Raw genomic sequence first — 23,486 nt, 5'->3', positions numbered from 1 at the left:
AGAAATGTACATTCTTTACAACATTGTCATCCATTGAATTCATGCAGAGTTTGAATATTTCAAATTGTGACAAAATGAAAGACTCGAACACGAAGGGACTCGAACCGTCAATCTTCTGATCCGAAGTCAGGCGGCTTATCCATTAGGCCACGCGGTCTTCTTTATAGAAGTTGTCGAACCTGTGGAAGGTGTGGTAATAGTAACCTCAAGTATAACATTCAAAATTTAGAAGTTTTTTCTAGATATATGTTTTGGAAAAACTTGCATATGAATTACAAAATGAAATCCAACATATTTTAGTGATTTATGTTGAGTGAACATTACAAAGTATACCTTTCACATAGCCTAGATTTTGTAAAATCCTTAACTTAGCTGAGAAATAACTTAACTTTTCTACAGGCATGCTATAAAGTTTTATAAAAAGATTAGGGATGTAGGCATTAGAGCAATTTTTCATTGAACTATGGCTGTTCTGATTTCACTGATTCCTTCTAAACATGTGAGATGTATTTTTTATATGCAGATATGCAAATAACCATTATAGTATCAATTTGGTCAAAGAATTGCTTTGCAACACAGATTACCAAAATCAAACAAGTTAACAGGTAAACACTGACATTTTTCTAAAGGTTTTTTAAGTTTTATGAAAATATTAGGGATGTAGGCTTTATAGCAATTTCAAATTGGACTATGGATGTTCGGATTTCAATGATTCATTTTAAACATGTGAGATATAATTTTTATATGCAGATATTTAATATCCTTTATTGTATCAATTTGGTCAAAGATTTTTTTCCAACACAGATTACCAAAATTGAACAAGTTAACAGGTAAATACTTACCTTTTCCAAAAGGATACCTTTTACTATGCACCAAAAACCTAAAAAAACTATAACTATGTGTACATCATGCACATCATTGTTTATGTTGTATTTATTTTCCTATGGGAATTACATTTAGAAATGTACATTCTTTACAACATTGTCATCCATTGAATTCATGCAGAGTTTGAAGATTTCAAATTGTGACAAAATGAAAGACTCGACCACGAAGGGACTTGAACCCTCAATCTTCAGATCCGAAGTTAGACGACTTATCCATTAGGACACGCAGTCATCTTTATAGAAGTTGTCGAACCTGTGGAAGGTGTGGTAATAGTAACCTCAAGTATAACATTCAAAATTTAGAAGCTTTTTCTAGAGGTATGTTTTGGAAAAACTTGCATATGAATTACAAAATGAAATCCAACATATTTTAGTGATTTATGTTGAGTGAACATTACAAAGTATACCTTTCACATAGCCTAGATTTTGTAAAATCCTTAACTTAGCTGAGAAATAACTTAACTTTTCTATAGGCATGCTATAAAGCTTTATAAAAAGATTAGGGATGTAGGCATTAGAGCAATTTCTCATTGAACTATGGGTGTTCTGATTTCACTGATTCCTTCTAAACATGTGAGATGTATTTTTTATATGCAGATATGCAAATAACCATTATAGTATCAATTTGGTCAAAGAACTGCTTTGCAACACAGATTACCAAAATCAAACAAGTTAACAGGTAAACACTTACATTTTCCTAAAGGTTTTTTAAGTTTTATGAAAATATTAGGGATGTAGGCTTTATAGCAATTTCTCATTGGACTATGGATGTTCGGATTTCAATGATTCATTTTAAACATGTGAGATATAATTTTTATATGCAGATATGTAATATCCTTTATTGTATCAATTTGGTCAAAGATTTTTTTCCAACACAGATTACCAAAATTGAACAAGTTAACAGGTAAATACTTACCTTTTCCAAAAGGATACCTTTTACTATGCACCAAAAACCTAAAAAAACTATCACTATGTGTACATCATGCACATCATTGTTTATGTTGTATTTATTTTCCTATGGGAATTACATTTAGAAATGTACATTCTTTACAACATTGTCATCCATTGAATTCATGCAGAGTTTGAATATTTCAAATTGTGACAAAATGAAAGACTCGAACACGAAGGGACTCGAACCGTCAATCTTCTGATCCGAAGTCAGGCGGCTTATCCATTAGGCCACGCGGTCTTCTTTATAGAAGTTGTCGAACCTGTGGAAGGTGTGGTAATAGTAACCTCAAGTATAACATTCAAAATTTAGAAGTTTTTTCTAGATATATGTTTTGGAAAAACTTGCATATGAATTACAAAATGAAATCCAACATATTTTAGTGATTTATGTTGAGTGAACATTACAAAGTATACCTTTCACATAGCCTAGATTTTGTAAAATCCTTAACTTAGCTGAGAAATAACTTAACTTTTCTATAGGCATGCTATAAAGTTTTATAAAAAGATTAGGGATGTAGGCATTAGAGCAATTTTTCATTGAGCTATGGCTGTTCTGATTTCACTGATTCCTTCTAAACATGTGAGATGTATTTTTTATATGCAGATATGCAAATAACCATTATAGTATCAATTTGGTCAAAGAATTGCTTTGCAACACAGATTACCAAAATCAAACAAGTTAACAGGTAAACACTTACATTTTCCTAAAGGTTTTTTAAGTTTTATGAAAATATTAGGGATGTAGGCTTTATAGCAATTTCAAATTGGACTATGGATGTTCGGATTTCAATGATTCATTTTAAACATGTGAGATATAATTTTTATATGCAGATATGTAATATCCTTTATTGTATCAATTTGGTCAAAGATTTTTTTCCAACACAGATTACCAAAATTGAACAAGTTAACAGGTAAATACTTACCTTTTCCAAAAGGATACCTTTTACTATGCACCAAAAACCTAAAAAAACTATAACTATGTGTACATCATGCACATCATTGTTTATGTTGTTTTTATTTTCCTATGGGAATTACATTTAGAAATGTACATTCTTTACAACCTTGTCATCCATTGAATTCATGCAGAGTTTGAAGATTTCAAATTGTGACAAAATGAAAGACTCGACCACGAAGGGACTTGAACCCTCAATCTTCAGATCCGAAGTTAGACGACTTATCCATTAGGACACGCAGTCATCTTTATAGAAGTTGTCGAACCTGTGGAAGGTGTGGTAATAGTAACCTCAAGTATAACATTCAAAATTTAGAAGCTTTTTCTAGAGGTATGTTTTGGAAAAACTTGCATATGAATTACAAAATTAAATCCAACATATTTTAGTGATTTATGTTGAGTGAACATTACAAAGTATACCTTTCACATAGCCTAGATTTTGTAAAATCCTTAACTTAGCTGAGAAATAACTTAACTTTTCTATAGGCATGCTATAAAGTTTTATAAAAAGATTAGGGATGTAGGCATTAGAGCAATTTCTCATTGAACTATGGCTGTTCTGATTTCACTGATTCCTTCTAAACATGTGAGATGTATTTTTTATATGCAGATATGCAAATAACCATTATAGTATCAATTTGGTCAAAGAATTGCTTTGCAACACAGATTACCAAAATCAAACAAGTTAACAGGTAAACACTGACATTTTTCTAAAGGTTTTTTAAGTTTTATGAAAATATTAGGGATGTAGGCTTTATAGCAATTTCTCATTGGACTATGGATGTTCGGATTTCAATGATTCATTTTAAACATGTGAGATATAATTTTTATATGCAGATATTTAATATCCTTTATTGTATCAATTTGGTCAAAGATTTTTTTCCAACACAGATTACCAAAATTGAACAAGTTAACAGGTAAATACTTACCTTTTCCAAAAGGATACCTTTTACTATGCACCAAAAACCTAAAAAAACTATAACTATGTGTACATCATGCACATCATTGTTTATGTTGTATTTATTTTCCTATGGGAATTACATTTAGAAATGTACATTCTTTACAACATTGTCATCCATTGAATTCATGCAGAGTTTGAATATTTCAAATTGTGACAAAATGAAAGACTCGAACACGAAGGGACTCGAACCGTCAATCTTCTGATCCGAAGTCAGGCGGCTTATCCATTAGGCCACGCGGTCATCTTTATAGAAGTTGTCGAACCTGTGGAAGGTGTGGTAATAGTAACCTCAAGTATAACATTCAAAATTTAGAAGTTTTTTCTAGATATATGTTTTGGAAAAACTTGCATATGAATTACAAAATGAAATCCAACATATTTTAGTGATTTATGTTGAGTGAACATTACAAAGTATACCTTTCACATAGCCTAGATTTTGTAAAATCCTTAACTTAGCTGAGAAATAACTTAACTTTTCTATAGGCATGCTATAAAGTTTTATAAAAAGATTAGGGATGTAGGCATTAGAGCAATTTTTCATTGAGCTATGGCTGTTCTGATTTCACTGATTCCTTCTAAACATGTGAGATGTATTTTTTATATGCAGATATGCAAATAACCATTATAGTATCAATTTGGTCAAAGAATTGCTTTGCAACACAGATTACCAAAATCAAACAAGTTAACAGGTAAACACTGACATTTTCCTAAAGGTTTTTTAAGTTTTATGAAAATATTAGGGATGTAGGCTTTATAGCAATTTCTCATTGGACTATGGATGTTCGGATTTCAATGATTCATTTTAAACATGTGAGATATAATTTTTATATGCAGATATGTAATATCCTTTATTGTATCAATTTGGTCAAAGATTTTTTTCCAACACAGATTACCAAAATTGAACAAGTTAACAGGTAAATACTTACCTTTTCCAAAAGGATACCTTTTACTATGCACCAAAAACCTAAAAAAACTATAACTATGTGTACATCATGCACATCATTGTTTATGTTGTATTTATTTTCCTATGGGAATTACATTTAGAAATGTACATTCTTTACAACATTGTCATCCATTGAATTCATGCAGAGTTTGAAGATTTCAAATTGTGACAAAATGAAAGACTCGACCACGAAGGGACTCGAACCCTCAATCTTCTGATCCGAAGTCAGACGGCTTATCCATTAGGCCACGCGGTCATCTTTATAGAAGTTGTCGAACCTGTGGAAGGTGTGGTAATAGTAACCTCAAGTATAACATTCAAAATTTAGAAGTTTTTTCTAGATATATGTTTTGGAAAAACTTGCATATGAATTACAAAATGAAATCCAACATATTTTAGTGATTTATGTTGAGTGAACATTACAAAGTATACCTTTCACATAGCCTAGATTTTGTAAAATCCTTAACTTAGCTGAGAAATAACTTAACTTTTCTATAGGCATGCTATAAAGTTTTATAAAAAGATTAGGGATGTAGGCATTAGAGCAATTTTTCATTGAGCTATGGCTGTTCTGATTTCACTGATTCCTTCTAAACATGTGAGATGTATTTTTTATATGCAGATATGCAAATAACCATTATAGTATCAATTTGGTCAAAGAATTGCTTTGCAACACAGATTACCAAAATCAAACAAGTTAACAGGTAAACACTGACATTTTCCTAAAGGTTTTTTAAGTTTTATGAAAATATTAGGGATGTAGGCTTTATAGCAATTTCTCATTGGACTATGGATGTTCGGATTTCAATGATTCATTTTAAACATGTGAGATATAATTTTTATATGCAGATATGCAAATATCCTTTATTGTATCAATTTGGTCAAAGATTTTTTTCCAACACAGATTACCAAAATTGAACAAGTTAACAGGTAAATACTTACATTTTCCAAAAGGATACCTTTTACTATGCACCAAAAACCTAAAAAAACTATAACTATGTGTACATCATGCACATCATTGTTTATGTTGTATTTATTTTCCTATGGGAATTACATTTAGAAATGTACATTCTTTACAACATTGTCATCCATTGAATTCATGCAGAGTTTGAAGATTTCAAATTGTGACAAAATGAAAGACCACGAAGGTACTTGAACCCTCAATCTTCTGATCCGAAGTCAGACGCCTTATCCATTATTCCACGCGGTCATCTTTATAGAAGTTGTCGAACCTGTGGAAGGTGTGGTAAAATAACCTCAAGTATAACATTCAAAATGTAGAAGTTTTTTCTAGATATATGTTTTGGAAAAACTTGCATATGAATTACAAAATGAAATCCAACATATTTTAGTGATTTATGTTGAGTGAACATTACAAAGTATACCTTTCACATAGCCTAGATTTTGTAAAATCCTTAACTTAGCTGAGAAATAACTTAACTTTTCTATAGGCATGCTATAAAGTTTTATAAAAAGATTAGGGATGTAGGCATAAGAGCAATTTCTCATTGAGCTATGGCTGTTCTGATTTCACTGATTCCTTCTAAACATGTGAGATGTATTTTTTATATGCAGATATGCAAATAACCATTATAGTATCAATTTGGTCAAAGAATTGCTTTGCAACACAGATTACCAAAATCAAACAAGTTAACAGGTAAACACTGACATTTTCCTAAAGGTTTTTTACATTTTATGAAAATATTAGAGATGTAGGCTTTATAGCAATTTCTCATTGGCCTATGGATGTTCGGATTTCAATGATTCATTTTAAACATGTGAGATATAATTTTTATATGCAGATATGCAAATATCCTTTATTGTATCAATTTGGTCAAAGATTTTTTTCCAACACAGATTACCAAAATTGAACAAGTTAACAGGTAAATACTTACCTTTTCCAAAAGGATACCTTTTACTATGCACCAAAAACCTAAAAAAACTATAACTATGTGTACATCATGCACATCATTGTTTATGTTGTATTTATTTTCCTATGGGAATTACATTTAGAAATGTACATTCTTTACAACCTTGTCATCCATTGAATTCATGCAGAGTTTGAAGATTTCAAATTGTGACAAAATGAAAGACTCGACCACGAAGGGACTCGAACCCTCAATCTTCTGATCCGAAGTCAGACGGCTTATCCATTAGGCCACGCGGTCATCTTTATAGAAGTTGCCGAACCTGTGGAAGGTGTGGTAATAGTAAACTCAAGAATAACATTCAAAATTTAGAAGTTTTTTCTAGATATATGTTTTGGAAAAACTTGCATATGAATTACAAAATGAAATCCAACATATTTTAGTGATTTATGTTGAGTGAACATTACAAAGTATACCTTTCACATAGCCTAGATTTTGTAAAATCCTTAACTTAGCTGAGAAATAACTTAACTTTTCTATAGGCATGCTATAAAGTTTTATAAAAAGATTAGGGATGTAGGCATTAGAGCAATTTTTCATTGAGCTATGGCTGTTCTGATTTCACTGATTCCTTCTAAACATGTGAGATGTATTTTTTATATGCAGATATGCAAATAACCATTATAGTATCAATTTGGTCAAAGAATTGCTTTGCAACACAGATTACCAAAATCAAACAAGTTAACAGGTAAACACTGACATTTTCCTAAAGGTTTTTTACATTTTATGAAAATATTAGGGATGTAGGCTTTATAGCAATTTCTCATTGGCCTATGGATGTTCGGATTTCAATGATTCATTTTAAACATGTGAGATATAATTTTTATATGCAGATATGCAAATATCCTTTATTGTATCAATTTGGTCAAAGATTTTTTTCCAACACAGATTACCAAAATTGAACAAGTTAACAGGTAAATACTTACCTTTTCCAAAAGGATACCTTTTACTATGCACCAAAAACCTAAAAAAACTATAACTATGTGTACATCATGCACATCATTGTTTATGTTGTATTTATTTTCCTATGGGAATTACATTTAGAAATGTACATTCTTTACAACCTTGTCATCCATTGAATTCATGCAGAGTTTGAAGATTTCAAATTGTGACAAAATGAAAGACTCGACCACGAAGGGACTCGAACCCTCAATCTTCTGATCCGAAGTCAGACGGCTTATCCATTAGGCCACGCGGTCATCTTTATAGAAGTTGTCGAACCTGTGGAAGGTGTGGTAATAGTAACCTCAAGAATAACATTCAAAATTTAGAAGTTTTTTCTAGATATATGTTTTGGAAAAACTTGCATATGAATTACAAAATGAAATCCAACATATTTTAGTGATTTATGTTGAGTGAACATTACAAAGTATACCTTTCACATAGCCTAGATTTTGTAAAATCCTTAACTTAGCTGAGAAATAACTTAACTTTTCTATAGGCATGCTATAAAGTTTTATAAAAAGATTAGGGATGTAGGCATTAGAGCAATTTTTCATTGAGCTATGGCTGTTCTGATTTCACTGATTCCTTCTAAACATGTGAGATGTATTTTTTATATGCAGATATGCAAATAACCATTATAGTATCAATTTGGTCAAAGAATTGCTTTGCAACACAGATTACCAAAATCAAACAAGTTAACAGGTAAACACTGACATTTTTCTAAAGGTTTTTTAAGTTTTATGAAAATATTAGGGATGTAGGCTTTATAGCAATTTCTCATTGGACTATGGATGTTCGGATTTCAATGATTCATTTTAAACATGTGAGATATAATTTTTATATGCAGATATGTAATATCCTTTATTGTATCATTTTGGTCAAAGATTTTTTTCCAACACAGATTACCAAAATTGAACAAGTTAACAGGTAAATACTTACCTTTTCCAAAAGGATACCTTTTACTATGCACCAAAAACCTAAAAAAACTATAACTATGTGTACATCATGCACATCATTGTTTATGTTGTATTTATTTTCCTATGGGAATTACATTTAGAAATGTACATTCTTTACAACATTGTCATCCATTGAATTCATGCAGAGTTTGAATATTTCAAATTGTGACAAAATGAAAGACTCGAACACGAAGGGACTCGAACCGTCAATCTTCTGATCCGAAGTCAGACGGCTTATCCATTAGGCCATGCGGTCATCTTTATAGAAGTTGTCGAACCTGTGGAAGGTGTGGTAATAGTAACCTCAAGTATAACATTCAAAATTTAGAAGTTTTTTCTAGATATATGTTTTGGAAAAACTTGCATATGAATTACAAAATGAAATCCAACATATTTTAGTGATTTATGTTGAGTGAACATTACAAAGTATACCTTTCACATAGCCTAGATTTTGTAAAATCCTTAACTTAGCTGAGAAATAACTTAACTTTTCTATAGGCATGCTATAAAGTTTTATAAAAAGATTAGGGATGTAGGCATTAGAGCAATTTTTCATTGAGCTATGGCTGTTCTGATTTCACTGATTCCTTCTAAACATGTGAGATGTATTTTTTATATGCAGATATGCAAATAACCATTATAGTATCAATTTGGTCAAAGAATTGCTTTGCAACACAGATTACCAAAATCAAACAAGTTAACAGGTAAACACTGACATTTTCCTAAAGGTTTTTTAAGTTTTATGAAAATATTAGGGATGTAGGCTTTATAGCAATTTCTCATTGGACTATGGATGTTCGGATTTCAATGATTCATTTTAAACATGTGAGATATAATTTTTATATGCAGATATGCAAATATCCTTTATTGTATCAATTTGGTCAAAGATTTTTTTCCAACACAGATTACCAAAATTGAACAAGTTAACAGGTAAATACTAACCTTTTCCAAAAGGATACCTTTTACTATGCACCAAAAACCTAAAAAAAAAATAACTATGTGTACATCATGCACATCATTGTTTATGTTGTATTTATTTTCCTATGGGAATTACATTTAGAAATGTACATTCTTTACAACCTTGTCATCCATTGAATTCATGCAGAGTTTGAAGATTTCAAATTGTGACAAAATGAAAGACTCGACCACGAAGGGACTCGAACCCTCAATCTTCTGATCCGAAGTCAGACGCCTTATCCATTAGGCCACGCGGTCATCTTTATAGAAGATGTCGAACCTGTGAAAGGTGTGGTAAAGTAACCTCAAGTATAACATTCAAAATTTAGAAGTTTTTTCTAGATATATGTATTGGAAAAACTTGCATATGAATTACAAAATGAAATCCAACATATTTTAGTGATTTATGTTGAGTGAACATTACAAAGTATACCTTTCACATAGCCTAGATTTTGTAAAATCCTTAACTTAGCTGAGAAATAACTTAACTTTTCTATAGGCATGCTATAAAGTTTTATAAAAAGATTAGGGATGTAGGCATAAGAGCAATTTCTCATTGAGCTATGGCTGTTCTGATTTCACTGATTCCTTCTAAACATTTGAGATGTATTTTTTATATGCAGATATGCAAATAACCATTATAGTATCAATTTGGTCAAAGAATTGATTTGCAACACAGATTACCAAAATCAAACAAGTTAACAGGTAAACACTGACATTTTCCTAAAGGTTTTTTACATTTTATGAAAATATTAGGGATGTAGGCTTTATAGCAATTTCTCATTGGACTATGGATGTTCGGATTTCAATGATTCATTTTAAACATGTGAGATATAATTTTTATATGCAGATATGCAAATATCCTTTATTGTATCAATTTGGTCAAAGATTTTTTTCCAACACAGATTACCAAAATTGAACAAGTTAACAGGTAAATACTAACCTTTTCCAAAAGGATACCTTTTACTATGCACCAAAAACCTAAAAAAACTATAACTATGTGTACATCATGCACATCATTGTTTATGTTGTATTTATTTTCCTATGGGAATTACATTTAGAAATGTACATTCTTTACAACATTGTCATCCATTGAATTCATGCAGAGTTTGAAGATTTCAAATTGTGACAAAATGAAAGACTCGACCACGAAGGGACTCGAACCCTCAATCTTCTGATCCGAAGTCAGACGCCTTATCCATTAGGCCACGCGGTCATCTTTATAGAAGATGTCGAACCTGTGAAAGGTGTGGTAAAGTAACCTCAAGTATAACATTCAAAATTTAGAAGTTTTTTCTAGATATATGTATTGGAAAAACTTGCATATGAATTACAAAATGAAATCCAACATATTTTAGTGATTTATGTTGAGTGAACATTACAAAGTATACCTTTCACATAGCCTAGATTTTGTGAAATCCTTAACTTAGCTGAGAAATAACTTAACTTTTCTATAGGCATGCTATAAAGTTTTATAAAAAGATTAGGGATGTAGGCATAAGAGCAATTTCTCATTGAGCTATGGCTGTTCTGATTTCACTGATTCCTTCTAAACATGTGAGATGTATTTTTTATATGCAGATATGCAAATAACCATTATAGTATCAATTTGGTCAAAGAATTGATTTGCAACACAGATTACCAAAATCAAACAAGTTAACAGGTAAACACTGACATTTTCCTAAAGGTTTTTTACATTTTATGAAAATATTAGGGATGTAGGCTTTATAGCAATTTCTCATTGGACTATGGATGTTCGGATTTCAATGATTCATTTTAAACATGTGAGATATAATTTTTATATGCAGATATGTAATATCCTTTATTGTATCAATTTGGTCAAAGATTTTTTTCCAACACAGATTACCAAAATTGAACAAGTTAACAGGTAAATACTTACATTTTCCAAAAGGATACCTTTTACTATGCACCAAAAACCTTAAAAAAACTATAACTATGTGTACATCTTGCACATCATTGTTTATGTTGTATTTATTTTCCTATGGGAATTACATTTAGAAATGTACATTCTTTACAACATTGTCATCCATTGAATTCATGCAGAGTTTGAAGATTTCAAATTGTGACAAAATGAAAGACTCGACCACGAAGGGACTCGAACCCTCAATCTTCTGATCCGAAGTCAGACGCCTTATCCATTAGGCCACGCGGTCATCTTTATAGAAGTTGTCGAACCTGTGGAATGTGTGGTAAAAGTAACCTCAAGTATAACATTCAAAATTTAGAAGTTTTTTCTAGATATATGTTTTGGAAAAACTTGCATATGAATTACAAAATGAAATCCAACATATTTTAGTGATTTATGTTGAGTGAACATTACAAAGTATACCTTTCACATAGCCTAGATTTTGTAAAATCCTTAACTTAGCTGAGAAATAACTTAACTTTTCTATAGGCATGCTATAAAGTTTTATAAAAAGATTAGGGATGTAGGCATTAGAGCAATTTCTCATTGAGCTATGGCTGTTCTAATTTCAATGATTCATTTTAAACATGTGAGATGTATTTTTTATATGCAGATATGCAAATAACCATTATAGTATCAATTTGGTCAAAGATTTTTTTCCAACACAGATTACCAAAATTGAACAAGTTAACAGGTAAATACTTACATTTTCCAAAACGATACCTTTTACTATGCACCAAAAACCTAAAAAACCTATAACTATGTGTACATCATGCACATCATTGTTTATGTTGTATTTATTTTCCTATGGGAATTACATTTAGAAATGTACATTCTTTACAACATTGTCATCCATTGAATTCATGCAGAGTTTGAAGATTTCAAATAGTGACAAAAAGAATGACTTGACCATGAAGGGACACAAACCCTCAATCTTCTGATCAGAAGTCAGACGCCTCATCCATTATGCCATGCTGTCATCTATGTCGAAATTGTCGAACCTGTGGAAGGTGTGGTAATAGTAACCTCAAGTATAACATTCAAAATTTAGAAGCTTTTTCTAGAGGTATGTTTTGGAAAAACTTGCATATGAATTACAAAATGAAATCCAACATATTTTAGTGATTTATGTTGAGTGAACATTACAAAGTATACCTTTCACATAGCCTAGATTTTGTAAAATCCTTAACTTAGCTGAGAAATAACTTAACTTTTCTATAGGCATGCTATAAAGTTTTATAAAAAGATTAGGGATGTAGGCATTAGAGCAATTTCTCATTGAACTATGCTTGTTCTGATTTCACTGATTCCTTCTAAACATGTGAGATGTATTTTTTATATGCAGATATGCAAATAACCATTATAGTATCAATTTGGTCAAAGAATTGCTTTGCAACACAGATTACCAAAATCAAACAAGTTAACAGGTAAACACTGACATTTTCCTAAAGGTTTTTTAAGTTTTATGAAAATATTAGGGATGTAGGCTTTATAGCAATTTCTCATTGGACTATGGATGTTCGGATTTCAATGATTCATTTTAAACATGTGAGATATAATTTTTATATGCAGATATGTAATATCCTTTATTGTATCAATTTGGTCAAAGATTTTTTTCCAACACAGATTTCCAAAATTGAACAAGTTAACAGGTAAATACTTACCTTTTCCAAAAGGATACCTTTTACTATGCACCAAAAACCTAAAAAAACTATAACTATGTGTACATCATGCACATCATTGTTTATGTTGTATTTATTTCCCTATGGGAATTACATTTAGAAATGTACATTCTTTACAACATTGTCATCCATTGAATTCATGCAGAGTTTGAAGATTTCAAATTGTGACAAAATGAAAGATTCGACCACGAAGGGACTCGAACCCTCAATCTTCCGATCCGAAGACAGACGCCTTATCCATTAGGCCACGCAGTCTGCTTTATAGAAGTTGTCGAACCTGTGGAAGGTGTGGTAATAGTAACCTCAAGTATAACATTAAAAATTTAGAAGTTTTTTCTAGATATATGTTTTGGAAAAACTTGCATATGAATTACAAAATGAAATCCAACATATTTTAGTGATTTATGTTGAGTGAACATTACAAAGTATACCTTTCACATAGCCTAGATTTTGTAAAATCCTTAACTTAGCTGAGAAATAACTTAACTTTTCTATAGGCATGCTATAAAGTTTTATAAAAAGATTAGGGATGTAGGCATTAGAGCAATTTTTCATTGAGCTATGGCTGTTCTGATTTCACTGATTCCTTCTAAACATGTGAGATGTATTTTTTATATGCAGATATGCAAATAACCATTATAGTATCAATTTGGTCAAAGAATTGCTTTGCAACACAGATTACCAAAATCAAACAAGTTAACAGGTAAACACTGACATTTTCCTAAAGGTTTTTTAAGTTTTATGAAAATATTAGGGATGTAGGCTTTATAGCAATTTCTCATTGGACTATGGATGTTCGGATTTCAATGATTCATTTTAAACATGTGAGATATAATTTTTATATGCAGATATGTAATATCCTTTATTGTATCAATTTGGTCAAAGATTTTTTTCCAACACAGATTACCAAAATTGAACAAGTTAACAGGTAAATACTTACCTTTTCCAAAAGGATACCTTTTACTATGCACCAAAAACCTAAAAAAACTATAACTATGTGTACATCATGCACATCATTGTTTATGTTGTATTTATTTTCCTATGGGAATTACATTTAGAAATGTACATTCTTTACAACATTGTCATCCATTGAATTCATGCAGAGTTTGAAGATTTCAAATTGTGACAAAATGAAAGACTCGACCACGAAGGGACTCGAACCGTCAATCTCCTGATCCGAAGTCAGACGGCTTATCCATTAGGCCACGCGGTCATCTTTATAGAAGTTGTCGAACCTGTGGAAGGTGTGGTAATAGTAACCTCAAGTATAACATTCAAAATTTAGAAGTTTTTTCTAGATATATGTTTTGGAAAAACTTGCATATGAATTACAAAATGAAATCCAACATATTTTAGTGATTTATGTTGAGTGAACATTACAAAGTATACCTTTCACATAGCCTAGATTTTGTAAAATCCTTAACTTAGCTGAGAAATAACTTAACTTTTCTATAGGCATGCTATAAAGTTTTATAAAAAGATTAGGGATGTAGGCATTAGAGCAATTTTTCATTGAGCTATGGCTGTTCTGATTTCACTGATTCCTTCTAAACATGTGAGATGTACTTTTTATATGCAGATATGCAAATAACCGTTATAGTATCAATTTGGTCAAAGAATTGCTTTGCAACACAGATTACCAAAATCAAACAAGTTAACAGGTAAACACTGACATTTTCCTAAAGGTTTTTTAAGTTTTATGAAAATATTAGGGATGTAGGCTTTATAGCAATTTCTCATTGGACTATGGATGTTCGGATTTCAATGATTCATTTTAAACATGTGAGATATAATTTTTATATGCAGATATGCAAATATCCTTTATTGTATCAATTTGGTCAAAGATTTTTTTCCAACACAATTTACCAAAATTGAACAAGTTAACAGGTAAATACTTACATTTTCCAAAAGGATACCTTTTACTATGCACCAAAAACCTAAAAAAACTATAACTATGTGTACATCATGCACATCATTGTTTATGTTGTATTTATTTTCCTATGGGAATTACATTTAGAAATGTACATTCTTTACAACATTGTCATCCATTGAATTCATGCAGAGTTTGAAGATTTCAAATTGTGACAAAATGAAAGACCACGAAGGTACTTGAACCCTCAATCTTCTGATCCGAAGTCAGACGCCTTATCCATTATTCCACGCGGTCATCTTTATAGAAGTTGTCGAACCTGTGGAAGGTGTGGTAAAATAACCTCAAGTATAACATTCAAAATTTAGAAGTTTTTTCTAGATATATGTTTTGGAAAAACTTGCATAGGAATTACAAAATGAAATCCAACATATTTTAGTGATTTATGTTGAGTGAACATTACAAAGTATACCTTTCACATAGCCTAGATTTTGTAAAATCCTTAACTTAGCTGAGAAATAACTTAACTTTTCTATAGGCATGCTATAAAGTTTTATAAAAAGATTAGGGATGTAGGCATAAGAGCAATTTCTCATTGAGCTATGGCTGTTCTGATTTCACTGATTCCTTCTAAACATGTGAGATGTATTTTTTATATGCAGATATGCAAATAACCATTATAGTATCAATTTGGTCAAAGAATTGCTTTGCAACACAGATTACCAAAATCAAACAAGTTAACAGGTAAACACTGACATTTTCCTAAAGGTTTTTTAAGTTTTATGAAAATATTAGGGATGTAGGCTTTATAGCAATTTCTCAATGGCCTATGGATGTTCGGATTTCAATGATTCATTTTAAACATGTGAGATATAATTTTTATATGCAGATATGCAAATATCCTTTATTGTATCAATTTGGTCAAAGATTTTTTTCCAACACAGATTACCAAAATTGAACAAGTTAACAGGTAAATACTTACCTTTTCCAAAAGGATACCTTTTACTATGCACCAAAAACCTAAAAAAACTATAAATATGTGTACATCATGCACATCATTGTTTATGTTGTATTTATTTTCCTATGGGAATTACATTTAGAAATGTACATTCTTTACAACCTTGTCATCAATTGAATTCATGCAGAGTTTGAAGATTTCAAATTGTGACAAAATGAAAGACTCGACCACGAAGGGACTCGAACCCTCAATCTTCTGATCCGAAGTCAGACGCCTTATCCATTAGGCCACGCGGTCATCTTTATAAATTTGTCGAACCTGTGGAAGGTGTGGTAAAGTAACCTCAAGTATAACATTCAAAATTTAGAAGTTTTTTCTAGATATATGTATTGGAAAAACTTGCATATGAATTACAAAATGAAATCCAACATATTTTAGTGATTTATGTTGAGTGAACATTACAAAGTATACCTTTCTCATAGCCTAGATTTTGTAAAATCCTTAACTTAGCTGAGAAATAACTTAACTTTTCTATAGGCATGCTATAAAGTTTTATAAAAAGATTAGGGATGTAGGCATAAGAGCAATTTCTCATTGAGCTATGGCTGTTCTGATTTCACTGATTCCTTCTAAACATGTGAGATGTATTTTTTATATGCAGATATGCAAATAACCATTATAGTATCAATTTGGTCAAAGAATTGATTTGCAACACAGATTACCAAAATCAAACAAGTTAACAGGTAAACACTGACATTTTCCTAAAGGTTTTTTAAGTTTTATGAAAATATTAGGGATGTAGGCTTTATAGCAATTTCTCATTGGACTATGGATGTTCGGATTTCAATGATTCATTTTAAACATGTGAGATATAATTTTTATATGCAGATATGCAAATATCCTTTATTGTATCAATTTGGTCAAAGATTTTTTTCCAACACAGATTACCAAAATTGAACAAGTTAACAGGTAAATACTTACATTTTCCAAAAGGATACCTTTTACTATGCACCAAAAACCTAAAAAAACTATAACTATGTGTACATCATGCACATCATTGTTTATGTTGTATTTATTTTCCTATGGGAATTACATTTAGAAATGTACATTCTTTACAACATTGTCATCCATTGAATTCATGCAGAGTTTGAAGATTTCAAATTGTGACAAAATGAAAGACTCGACCACGAAGGGACACGAACCCTCAATCTTCTGATCAGAAGTCAGACGCCTCATCCATTATGCCACGCTGTCATCTATGTCCAAATTGTCAAACCTGTGGAAGGTGTGGTAATAGTAACCTCAAGTATAACATTCAAAATTTAGAAGCTTTTTCTAGAGGTATGTTTTGGAAAAACTTGCATATGAATTACAAAATGAAATCCAACATATTTTAGTGATTTATGTTGAGTGAACATTACAAAGTATACCTTTCACATAGCCTAGAATTTGTAAAATCCTTAACTTAGCTGAGAAATAACTTAACTTTTCTATAGGCATGCTATAAAGTTTTATAAAAAGATTAGGGATGTAGGCATTAGAGCAATTTCTCATTGAACTATGGGTGTTCTGATTTCACTGATTCCTTCTAAACATGTGAGATGTATTTTTTATATGCAGATATGCAAATAACCATTATAGTATCAATTTGGTCAAAGAACTGCTTTGCAACACAGATTACCAAAATCAAACAAGTTAGCAGGTAAACACTTACATTTTCCTAAAGGTTTTTTAAGAATTATGAAAATATTAGGGATGTAGGCTTTATAGCAATTTCTCATTGGACTATGGATGTTCGGATTTCAATGATTCATTTTAAACATGTGAGATATAATTTTTATATGCAGATATGTAATATCCTTTATTGTATCAATTTGGTCAAAGATTTTTTTCCAACACAGATTACCAAAATTGAACAAGTTAACAGGTAAATACTTACATTTTCCAAAAGGATACCTTTTACTATGCACCAAAAACCTTAAAAAAACTATAACTATGTGTACATCTTGCACATCATTGTTTATGTTGTATTTATTTTCCTATGGGAATTACATTTAGAAATGTACATTCTTTACAACATTGTCATCCATTGAATTCATGCAGAGTTTGAAGATTTCAAATTGTGACAAAATGAAAGACTCAACCACGAAGGGACTCGAACCCTCAATCTTCTGATCCGAAGTCAGACGCCTTATCCATTAGGCCACGCGGTCATCTTTTTAGAAGTTGTCGAACCTGTGGAATGTGTGGTAAAAGTAACCTCAAGTATAACATTCAAAATTTAGAAGTTTTTTCTAGATATATGTTTTGGAAAAACTTGCATATGAATTACAAAATGAAATCCAACATATTTTAGTGATTTATGTTGAGTGAACATTACAAAGTATACCTTTCACATAGCCTAGATTTTGTAAAATCCTTAACTTAGCTGAGAAATAACTTAACTTTTCTATAGGCATGCTATAAAGTTTTATAAAAAGATTAGGGATGTAGGCATTAGAGCAATTTCTCATTGAGCTATGGCTGTTCTAATTTCAATGATTCATTTTAAACATGTGAGATGTATTTTTTATATGCAGATATGCAAATAACCATTATAGTATCAATTTGGTCAAAGATTTTTTTCCAACACAGATTACCAAAATTGAACAAGTTAACAGGTAAATACTTACATTTTCCAAAACGATACCTTTTACTATGCACCAAAAACCTAAAAAACCTATAACTATGTGTACATCATGCACATCATTGTTTATGTTGTATTTATTTTCCTATGGGAATTACATTTAGAAATGTACATTCTTTACAACATTGTCATCCATTGAATTCATGCAGAGTTTGAAGATTTCAAATAGTGACAAAAAGAATGACTTGTCCAAGAAGGGACACAAACCCTCAATCTTCTGATCAGAAGTCAGACGCCTCATCCATTATGCCATGCTGTCATCTATGTCGAAATTGTCGAACCTGTGGAAGGTGTGGTAATAGTAACCTCAAGTATAACATTCAAAATTTAGAAGCTTTTTCTAGAGGTATGTTTTGGAAAAACTTGCATATGAATTACAAAATGAAATCCAACATATTTTAGTGATTTATGTTGAGTGAACATTACAAAGTATACCTTTCACATAGCCTAGATTTTGTAAAATCCTTAACTTAGCTGAGAAATAACTTAACTTTTCTATAGGCATGCTATAAAGTTTTATAAAAAGATTAGGGATGTAGGCATTAAAGCAATTTCTCATTGAACTATGGGTGTTCTGATTTCACTGATTCCTTCTAAACATGTGAGATGTATTTTTTATATGCAGATATGCAAATAACCATTATAGTATCAATTTGGTCAAAGAACTGCTTTGCAACACAGATTACCAAAATCAAACAAGTTAACAGGTAAACACTTACATTTTCCTAAAGGTTTTTTAAGTTTTATGAAAATATTAGGGATGTAGGCTTTATAGCAATTTCTCATTGGACTATGGATGTTCGGATTTCAATGATTCATTTTAAACATGTGAGATATAATTTTTATATACAGATATGCAATATCCTTTATTGTATCAATTTGGTTAAAGATTTTTTTCCAACACAGATTACCAAAATTGAACAAGTTAACAGGTAAATACTTACCTTTTCCAAATGGATACCTTTTACTATGCACCAAAAACCTAAAAAAACTATAACTATGTGTACATCATGCACATCATTGTTTATGTTGTATTTATTTTCCTATGGGAATTACATTTAGAAATGTACATTCTTTACAACATTGTCATCCATTGAATTCATGCAGAGTTTGAAGATTTCAAATTGTGACAAAATGAAAGACTCGACCACGAAGGGACTTGAACCCTCAATCTTCTGATCCGAAGTCAGACGCCTTATCCATTAGGCCACGCAGTCATCTTTATAGAAGTTGTCGAACCGGTGGAAGGTGTGGTAATAGTAACCTCAAGTATAACATTCAAAATTTAGAAGTTTTTTCTAGATATATGGTTTGGAAAAACTTGCATATGAATTACAAAATGAAATCCAACATATTTTAGTGATTTATGTTGAATGAACATTACAAAGTATACCTTTCACATAGCCTAGATTTTGTAAAATCCTTAACTTAGCTGAGAAATAACTTAACTTTTCTATAGGCATGCTATAAAGTTTTATAAAAAGATTAGGGATGTAGGCATTAGAGCAATTTCTCATTGAACTATGGGTGTTCTGATTTCACTGATTCCTTCTAAACTTGTGAGATGTATTTTTTATATGCAGATATGCAAATAAACCATTATTGTATCAATTTGGTCAAAGAATTGCTTTGCAACACAGATTACCAAAATCAAACAAGTTAACAGGTAAACACTGACATTTTCCAAAAGGTTTTTTAAGTTTTGTGAAAATATTAGGGATGTAGGCTTTATAGCAATTTCTCATTGGACTATGGATGTTCGGATTTCAATGATTCATTTTAAACATGTGAGATATAATTTTTATATGCAGATATGCAAATATCCTTTATTGTATCAATTTGGTCAAAGATTTTTTTCCAACACAGATTACCAAAATTGAACAAGTTAACAGGTAAATACTTACATTTTCCAAAACGATACCTTTTACTATGCACCAAAAGCCTAAAAAACCTATAACTATGTGTACATCATGCACATCATTGTTTATGTTGTATTTATTTTCCTATGGGAATTACATTTAGAAATGTACATTCTTTACAACATTGTCATCCATTGAATTCATGCAGAGTTTGAAGATTTCAAATAGTGACAAAAAGAATGACTTGACCATGAAGGGACACAAACCCTCAATCTTCTGATCAGAAGTCAGACGCCTCATCCATTATGCCACGCTGTCATCTATGTCGAAATTGTCGAACCTGTGGAAGGTGTGGTAATAGTAACCTCAAGTATAACATTCAAAATTTAGAAGCTTTTTCTAGAGGTATGTTTTGGAAAAACTTGCATATGAATTACAAAATGAAATCCAACATATTTTAGTGATTTATGTTGAGTGAACATTACAAAGTATACCTTTCACATAGCCTAGATTTTGTAAAATCCTTAACTTAGCTGAGAAATAACTTAACTTTTCTATAGGCATGCTATAAAGTTTTATAAAAAGATTAGGGATGTAGGCATTAGAGCAATTTCTCATTGAACTATGCTTGTTCTGATTTCACTGATTCCTTCTAAACATGTGAGATGTATTTTTTATATGCAGATATGCAAATAACCATTATAGTATCAATTTGGTCAAAGAATTGCTTTGCAACACAGATTACCAAAATCAAACAAGTTAACAGGTAAACACTGACATTTTCCTAAAGGTTTTTTAAGTTTTATGAAAATATTAGGGATGTAGGCTTTATAGCAATTTCTCATTGGACTATGGATGTTCGGATTTCAATGATTCATTTTAAACATGTGAGATATAATTTTTATATGCAGATATGCAATATCCTTTATTGTATCAATTTGGTCAAAGATTTTTTTCCAACACAGATTTCCAAAATTGAACAAGTTAACAGGTAAATACTTACCTTTTCCAAAAGGATACCTTTTACTATGCACCAAAAACCTAAAAAAACTATAACTATGTGTACATCATGCACATCATTGTTTATGTTGTATTTATTTCCCTATGGGAATTACATTTAGAAATGTACATTCTTTACAACATTGTCATCCATTGAATTCATGCAGAGTTTGAAGATTTCAAATTGTGACAAAATGAAAGATTCGACCACGAAGGGACTCGAACCCTCAATCTTCTGATCCGAAGACAGACGCCTTATCCATTAGGCCACGCAGTCTGCTTTATAGAAGTTGTCAAACCTGTGGAAGGTGTGGTAATAGTAACCTCAAGTATAACATTCAAAATTTAGAAGTTTTTTCTAGATATATGTTTTGGAAAAACTTGCATATGAATTACAAAATGAAATCCAACATATTTTAGTGATTTATGTTGAGTGAACATTACAAAGTATACCTTTCACATAGCCTAGATTTTGTAAAATCCTTAACTTAGCTGAGAAATAACTTAACTTTTCTATAGGCATGCTATAAAGTTTTATAAAAAGATTAGGGATGTAGGCATAAGAGCAATTTCTCATTGAGCTATGGCTGTTCTGATTTCACTGATTCCTTCTAAACATGTGAGATGTATTTTTTATATGCAGATATGCAAATAACCATTATAGTATCAATTTGGTCAAAGAATTGCTTTGCAACACAGATTACCAAAATCAAACAAGTTAACAGGTAAACACTGACATTTTCCTAAAGGTTTTTTAAGTTTTATGAAAATATTAGGGATGTAGGCTTTATAGCAATTTCTCATTGGACTATGGATGTTCGGATTTCAATGATTCATTTTAAACATGTGAGATATAATTTTTATATGCAGATATGCAAATATCCTTTATTGTATCAATTTGGTCAAAGATTTTTTTCCAACACAGATTACCAAAATTGAACAAGTTAAGAGGTAAATACTTACATTTTCCAAAAGGATACCTTTTACTATGCACCAAAAACCTAAAAAATCTATAACTATGTGTACATCATGCACATCATTGTTTATGTTGTATTTATTTTCCTATGGGAATTACATTTAGAAATGTACATTCTTTACAACATTGTCATCCATTGAATTCATGCAGAGTTTGAAGATTTCAAATAGTGACAAAAAGAATGACTTGACCATGAAGGGACACGAACCCTCAATCTTCTGATCAGAAGTCAGACACCTCATCCATTATGCCACGCTGTCATCTATGTCGAAATTGTCGAACCTGTGGAAGGTGTGGTAATAGTAACCTCAAGTATAACATTCAAAATTTAGAAGCTTTTTCTAGAGGTATGTTTTGGAAAAACTTGCATATGAATTACAAAATGAAATCCAACATATTTTAGTGATTTATGTTGAGTGAACATTACAAAGTATACCTTTCACATAGCCTAGATTTTGTAAAATTCTTAACTTAGCTGAGAAATAACTTAACTTTTCTACAGGCATGCTATAAAGTTTTATAAAAAGATTAGGGATGTAGGCATTAGAGCAATTTCTCATTGAACTATGGGTGTTCTGATTTCACTGATTCCTTCTAAACATGTGAGATGTATTTTTTATATGCAGATATGCAAATAACCATTATAGTATCAATTTGGTCAAAGAACTGCTTTGCAACACAGATTACCAAAATCAAACAAGTTAACAGGTAAACACTTACATTTTCCTTAAAGTTTTTTAAGAATTATGAAAATATTAGGGATGTAGGCTTTATAGCAATTTCTCATTGGACTATGGATGTTCGGATTTCAATGATTCATTTTAAACATGTGAGATATAATTTTTATATGCAGATATGTAATATCCTTTATTGTATCAATTTGGTCAAAGATTTTTTTCCAACACAGATTACCAAAATTGAACAAGTTAACAGGTAAATACTTACATTTTCCAAAAGGATACCTTTTACTATGCACCAAAAACCTAAAAAAACTATAACTATGTGTACATCATGCACATCATTGTTTATGTTGTATTTATTTTCCTATGGGA

At 30.8% G+C, this 23,486-nt stretch overlaps 11 non-coding genes across 11 annotated transcripts; all 11 read right to left on the bottom strand.

Annotated features, from left to right (window-relative positions):
• Positions 1–4,874: 4,874 nt before the first annotated feature.
• On the bottom strand, positions 4,875–4,947 carry TRNAR-UCG (transfer RNA arginine (anticodon UCG)). Its single transcript has one exon. It is a non-coding gene; the product is annotated as a tRNA-Arg (tRNA).
• Positions 4,948–6,786: 1,839 nt separating this feature from the next.
• TRNAR-UCG (transfer RNA arginine (anticodon UCG)) lies at positions 6,787–6,859 on the bottom strand. Its single transcript has one exon. It is a non-coding gene; the product is annotated as a tRNA-Arg (tRNA).
• Positions 6,860–7,745: 886 nt separating this feature from the next.
• Positions 7,746–7,818, bottom strand: TRNAR-UCG (transfer RNA arginine (anticodon UCG)). Its single transcript has one exon. It is a non-coding gene; the product is annotated as a tRNA-Arg (tRNA).
• A 1,844-nt stretch (positions 7,819–9,662) lies between these two features.
• TRNAR-UCG (transfer RNA arginine (anticodon UCG)) lies at positions 9,663–9,735 on the bottom strand. Its single transcript has one exon. It is a non-coding gene; the product is annotated as a tRNA-Arg (tRNA).
• Positions 9,736–10,620: 885 nt separating this feature from the next.
• TRNAR-UCG (transfer RNA arginine (anticodon UCG)) lies at positions 10,621–10,693 on the bottom strand. Its single transcript has one exon. It is a non-coding gene; the product is annotated as a tRNA-Arg (tRNA).
• An 885-nt stretch (positions 10,694–11,578) lies between these two features.
• TRNAR-UCG (transfer RNA arginine (anticodon UCG)) lies at positions 11,579–11,651 on the bottom strand. Its single transcript has one exon. It is a non-coding gene; the product is annotated as a tRNA-Arg (tRNA).
• Positions 11,652–13,268: 1,617 nt separating this feature from the next.
• TRNAR-UCG (transfer RNA arginine (anticodon UCG)) lies at positions 13,269–13,341 on the bottom strand. The gene has a single exon. It is a non-coding gene; the product is annotated as a tRNA-Arg (tRNA).
• Positions 13,342–16,138: 2,797 nt separating this feature from the next.
• Positions 16,139–16,211, bottom strand: TRNAR-UCG (transfer RNA arginine (anticodon UCG)). Its single transcript has one exon. It is a non-coding gene; the product is annotated as a tRNA-Arg (tRNA).
• A 1,843-nt stretch (positions 16,212–18,054) lies between these two features.
• Positions 18,055–18,127, bottom strand: TRNAR-UCG (transfer RNA arginine (anticodon UCG)). The gene has a single exon. It is a non-coding gene; the product is annotated as a tRNA-Arg (tRNA).
• A 1,617-nt stretch (positions 18,128–19,744) lies between these two features.
• On the bottom strand, positions 19,745–19,817 carry TRNAR-UCG (transfer RNA arginine (anticodon UCG)). The gene has a single exon. It is a non-coding gene; the product is annotated as a tRNA-Arg (tRNA).
• A 1,845-nt stretch (positions 19,818–21,662) lies between these two features.
• TRNAR-UCG (transfer RNA arginine (anticodon UCG)) lies at positions 21,663–21,735 on the bottom strand. Its single transcript has one exon. It is a non-coding gene; the product is annotated as a tRNA-Arg (tRNA).
• Between the last annotated feature and the right edge of the window lie 1,751 nt (positions 21,736–23,486).

Source organism: Taudactylus pleione, unplaced genomic scaffold (assembly GCF_031769625.1).
Source record: "Taudactylus pleione unplaced genomic scaffold, aTauple2 ptg000612l, whole genome shotgun sequence".
Classification (NCBI taxonomy): Eukaryota; Metazoa; Chordata; class Amphibia; order Anura; family Myobatrachidae; genus Taudactylus; species Taudactylus pleione.
Note: the sequence above shows the minus strand (reverse complement) of the source record. Positions and strands in the feature narration are given on the sequence as shown.